This window comes from Choloepus didactylus, chromosome 15 (genome assembly GCF_015220235.1).
Source record: "Choloepus didactylus isolate mChoDid1 chromosome 15, mChoDid1.pri, whole genome shotgun sequence".
Taxonomy (NCBI): domain Eukaryota; kingdom Metazoa; phylum Chordata; class Mammalia; order Pilosa; family Megalonychidae; genus Choloepus; species Choloepus didactylus.
In genome coordinates this window covers 47,491,260-47,497,259 of record NC_051321.1, presented here as the reverse complement: position 1 = coordinate 47,497,259, position 6,000 = coordinate 47,491,260, and the positions used below count along the sequence as shown (strand labels likewise).

Here is a 6,000-nt window from a genome sequence, read left to right as displayed (position 1 = left end):
TTCTAATCAGTTGGTTTCTCTTTGTCCCAGGACCATAAACTGTCCTCTAGGCCTCAGAAAAATAAAGACTGAACCATTATTTTTCTTTTTATTGTGATCAACTTATCCTTATCTTTGCAACAAAATGGTTATTAAAAAAATAGAATAGAAAAATACTTCCAGCAATATCCTAATAAAGCCACGAAATTGATTAATGCCATTGGCTCTTGTGAGCAATAACTGAATTGCCCTACTCTGAACTGTCAGGTTTTAGGGTCATTTTCAGTTATTTCCAAACACTTTGAACTAACATGTTGGTTAGTCCTCCACTGTTGAGTGCCAGGACCCACTCAATAAAAAACTAATATTTTTTCCTAGTTAATGCCATTCTTTCTCTTACCTGTCATTTTTTTGCTTACCATTAGATACCTAAAACCCTAGCTTTCCTTTCTCATCTCCACTCATCTCCACCCAGGCAGTGATGAAACAAAACAACAAAGAAACCCCTCCCAGACTGTCAACCTTACAATATCAACAATTCTTTGTAGGGAACAGGCAAACTCAAGGTAAGAATTCCTCACACATTTGGAAACTGTACAAGCGCAGAACAGAGCTTTCCCCGGAAAAGCCAATAAAGACTGCTTGGTGAGGGGGATGTACTCCCAAGGAGCAAGTACAGCAATGGGCCCCTCCTACCCCAGTCTACCTGGGTGGGGCATGAATGATTCCTGCCGGCATCACTCCAGGGGTGCAATTTCAGGGGCACAACAATTGTTCTGCAGGGTTTTTAAAAATACCTTCTAATTCTTGTTCTGGGGCCTGTGGGTTATAAGCCCTTCAACCACAATTTAGTCAAAATTAGGAGGGTTTGGGTTCTTTTTTTTTTTTTAAGCTGATTTTATTATCTCTAGGAATTTCCTCTATAGACTGGAACTCGGACCAGAGAATTTAAAACACAGGTTATGTCTTTGAAAATATAATTTCTTTATTCTTCAAGAGAATTCTCAGTTACCACAGAGATTTCAAGCAATGAGCAATAGTCTCAGCTCTAGTCTCAATCTCATAAAAACCCAGTATGTAGCTGATTATTATGCTCTCACAGCCACTGTTCCCACTTAAAATCTGAATGAGCAACTTGTATAAATAGCAGCCTATTTTCACCAACCTGATTAGGCCCTATTTACTTGGTTATATAAATGCTTTGTGTATTTTATGTTTGTAAGCCAGCATTTGTCTACATACTTGACCTAGTACAGTGACATAAATAGTGTAAACCAGACAGGAGAAATATTCTCCTAAATTACCTGAGAAGTATTGTTCCTTTGGTATAGCAGAAAAGAAGGGAGCTAATGTGAAGAAAAACTTAGTTACCCAAATTGCAATGAGTTCTACTATTTAAACATATAAATCACTAAAACAGCTTCAAAATAATATTTACATCAATGGTGTTTAATGAAAAATTCATTTTAATTTTGTAAACAAATGACAACTGTGGTTTTGTAGATTCTGTCTGGGCAGTAGTAACCCAATTATCTGGTCAAAGGGCTAGGTGGATGTGAGAGACAGGACTAGTTAAAGTTTAACTCCCAGGAATTGTAAACCAAACCTAAAGCCACTGAACCTTTGGAGTTTGATATGATGATTAGAATATAACTGGAGTGACACGTTGAATTCGCCATAATCAAGGAAACCTTTTCCGGGTGGGGATCTCTGAAATCACTCAGGTATGGTCCATGGGTTTTTCTTTTTTCTATTTCAACTCTGTGAAACTGTGTATCATGGTGTCAGGGGGAATGCAGTGAAAACAGCTTTTACCCTCTTCTGTTTCAGAGCCTAACCCAAAGAATTGTCTAGTATGTTTTTACACCAGCATGGTAACCTGAAAACAAAAGAATACATTGGAATGATCGTGTAATCTCAAAATGAGATGTCCGCCATGTTTGCTCCTCAATTTCATAAATTTATGAGGCTAAAAAAAAAATGTAGATTTACCACTGCAGGCTCAAGAATGGGCTAACATGCTGAGAAGTTTATTGAGCCATAGCCAGAGCAGGGAGAGCCATGGTTAACTCCCTGGCCTGGTCCTAGGACCTGGGAAACATTAAAATGTACTTAACAAGAGAAATAGCATTAATAGTCACCGGAAGGTTCTGAGTTCTCTGTATGGTTATAATTCCTATTATACTTTAGACTTCACATAGTCAATATCTCCTTCCCTCTCTTTTATCCTGCATTGCTACCTCTACCACCAAAAATAAAAAACAAACCCGCCTTGGTGAAGTCTTGCTATCCTGCTCACCAAAGGAATTCCCTAAAGCTATTCACTTTTGATTCCAGAAAAGAGAGAGAGAGAGAGAGAGAGAAAAGAAAATGAAGCAAGTGTGGAAAATGACTGGCTTTGAGTATGTTAAATCCCATCCTTGGGATCAGTAATCATTAGATCTTTTCCTTTAGGATGGTTTGGGCAACTGTGTTGCAATAGATATAATTTCCACATTATCATTTTGTTCACTTCATAAAGATGGTTCACAACCAGAAGATGATAGTATTTTATTCACAGAAATAAATCAATCAGGACACTTACCAGGAATATCCCATTACTGTCAAAAATCTCCTAAACTCTCTGATTGGAATATGTTTTGTTCCATGATTATCAAATTTCCAAGAAGAATGAGCTCCTAAGCAAGTTTCTTTGCCATAGGAATTTTCAGATGTGTATTATGTATCTCCAAGAAAAAACAGAATACCCCATGATTTGTGCACTGTACAGGATTCAAGTTTCACAAAACATTCAATTGGTAAACTTGATTCTAGTTATAATTTAGGAGCATCAAAAAATGTGTTGATCTGGTGTGAAAACATCCCTTCTTCTGTGTGCTGAGGAGCATGCAATGCAAGCAAAGTTCTGGACATAAAAGAAAAAATCACGGACTTGTCAAAGTGCCGAGGCCTTCCCATGCTGAATCAATATACAGATTCATCCTCACATATTTTATTGGCCCAATTTATTATTTATCAAGTGCAATGGAAGGGGAGGATTGTTGGCAAGGAAAAATATAAAATGTTTTGGGCAAACATTACTAAATTATATAAAGGATGTGAAAAAAAACTGAATATTTAGTTATTATTTCCAAGTGGGCTAATATCAAGATAGTTTTTTGTCATTTCAAATATCAACATTTCTTACATTGTATTCAGTGAACATTAATGAACAAGGCTCAAAAAAAAGTGGCTTCATTGTCAAGTAAGTTGAGGAATAAGGTGGTTAGACAAATTATTGCCGGTTTTATTACTATATCAGCACTTTGGGTAATAATCACAACAGACATTGACTAAACACTAATTGAGCACTATATTGCCAAGTACTGTTTTATGCACTTTCCATGCCTTGTCTCATTTTATTCTCAGAACAATCATACAAGGTAGATGCCATTTTAAATTTCACAAGTGAGAAAGTTGAAGCACAGACAAGTTACCCAAGACGCTCAATGACATCAGCTCTCAGGTGGCAGAAGCAGACTCCCCAGCTAGCTTGTCCTAACTCCAGAGTCTAAGAGCATAACTATTCCTGCACTCACAAGTACTGGGGACTTACTATGTGTATAAATTTGTTCCTTCCATTGATATGAACAAATTCTCAAGAGCATGGACCATGTTTTGTTTCTCTATTTACAATTCCAACACCCTTTTTTAATGAACTTCTATTAATGTCTCTCAGAATTGGTATTCCTCAGAACCCAGATGAGGAAAGAACAATTGATTTTCGTAGCCCATGCCCAGCATTCATAACCAGAATCAATCAAGTCATCACTTTAACATCTAAGGGAGTTTATAATCTAGTCATTTTCCATCTAACAGGGTCATGTCTATCTCAGAGACTTTTAAAATTAATGATGAAAGATTAATGCCCCTGACAGAACTGGGTTGGCATGCATCTCTGAACCTCAGAGTCCTCATTTGTGAAATGGGGATAAAATCTGCCCCATCGAATTTTGTGACAATTAAATGAAATGATACAGCTGAAGAGTCAAGCACAGTCTTTGGTGTGCAGTAGGAACTCAGCAAAATTCTGTTTTCCATTTCCCTGTTTATAACAGCCTCCAAAAAAGAATTTCCTAAAATTTTGTGAGCTCACCCACTAATTTCTCTTAATAAAAACTATCCTAATATAATTTAAATAAAAATCTGTGAATAAATGATGACATTTTTATTAATCACAAATAGTAATCCTATTCCACTTATTTAGAGAAAGAGACAATTCTTAATTCTATATTTATTAAAAAAAAAAAACATGGTATACATTTATTTTAAAGAACACTACTCACGAAAATGTTAGTTAAAAGCCCAAATCTCCTTCACTGAAACCCATGGGACACACTATCACGGTGTGTTTCATTTCATCACACAGACAGTTGATGTTAAAATCTGTTTCAATAATTGTCTTTTAAAATATTATCCCTCGCCCCCCCTGGAAAGCTAGGTAGTACTTTGGGTACTATTACACAATGGTTTTCCTACCTTATGTGTCTCTAAATGACTCAATAAGTTCAAACAAGACAGTATTGATCGACAGAGGATAAACACCATTTTATCTTATTCATGGAAACAGTAACTAGGCTCCTCTAAAGTGCAGCTCTAGCAGTCCAAACTCCCCGCAGGAAAAGCATCCGGAAAAAGCAGCACTATTGCAGTGACATTTTATAATAGAAATCTAAATCCCATCTGCTCCTTGGCCTGATACTGCAAAATCCAGGCAGTCATTAACAAATGTTTGTTGCTGATTGGACCAGGAAAGCTAGTGTATCTTTTTATTTCATCAAACCTAACCAAATTAGGTTATCAGCTTTAAAAATTGTTTAGAATTTTTAATTTAATAAACTAAAATTCTGTTTCAAATATTCTTGATTGATCCAAATCAAAAATTTAAATACTTCCTTTTGGAAAAATGGTTGTCAACAAAAATGTACTGCAATATTAAGCTCTCTAATTGAATTTTTTGTTTGTTTGCTTGTTATTTTAGTTTTTATTTATTTTGGATTTTTTTAAAAGATATGTAAGCTAAGCTTTTTTTTTTTTCTATAGGAATATGTATGTGGAATTTTACATAGATAGGTATTAACAACTGTATGGAAAACATTTTCCTGGTTTGCTTATTCCAATAGGGCTCAGTTCCTTGGTACTATTAAGAGGGAAGTAGTAATGAGGATATACTATAACTTCCTCTAGTTTGCACAGTTATGTATAGGTTTGTCCCAGTCAATAATATGACTAAGAAGAATTAGAAAATTCGGCCAGAGGGAATGGGTAAATGAGTAAATTGATCTGCAATTCTATAAAATCCCACCTTCAATGATGTAGTGATGTCTTCCATCCATACAGCAATAAAAAACAACTCTGTGTTTTAGAATGCCCAGTTGACTTAAAGAACACTGGATTTAAGCAGTGGAAAAAACTATTATAATACCTGATTTCCATAGATTATTATAATTTACAAACCATTTCATACAGAAGAATTTATTTGCATATTTTCAATACCAAATTTCTTCATAGTCAATTTAGTGTGCCTAATTTCTTCAAAGTAAATGAGTCTGTATTCATCATTCCAACTGTACAAAGCTAGTTAATTGAAAGATGCTCTCATCTGGAATTTATAAGCCTAGCTTTTTTGAGGTAGCATAGTGCTGATTAGGTAATGGACATTCAACTATTAACCTGGGCCTTAACTGAGTTATTGATCAATTAAGACGGGAGGGGACACAATGAAGAGAGGACAGAGGGTCCCCACAGAAGATGAGAAGAAAAAGAGTCCCATGGAATCTCCTGAAGAAAACAGCCCTAAAAATTTTTAAACTGGTGTGGATGTTGTGACTAATACAGCGAAAGAAGTGAAGGAAGGAAGGATTCCCCAAAATCTCCTAAGAGTCCTCAAAGAAGCAGACTAACAGAGTACTGGCACAGCATTACCTATAAATGTGAATTTTTTCCTTCCCAATAACTCATCTTTAGAACTCTGTCCATTTC

General features: G+C 35.7%; 1 protein-coding gene across 2 annotated transcripts in view; it reads left to right on the top strand.

The window, feature by feature from the left end:
• Window positions 1-1,615: 1,615 nt before the first annotated feature.
• The window catches only part of A1CF (APOBEC1 complementation factor), an 87,677-nt gene continuing 83,292 nt past the window's right edge, over window positions 1,616-6,000 (top strand). For both annotated transcript variants that reach the window (XM_037804814.1, XM_037804813.1), the window contains exon 1: window positions 1,616-1,703. The gene's annotated coding sequence lies outside the window, so the exon portion shown is untranslated. The remainder of the gene's footprint in view (window positions 1,704-6,000) is intronic.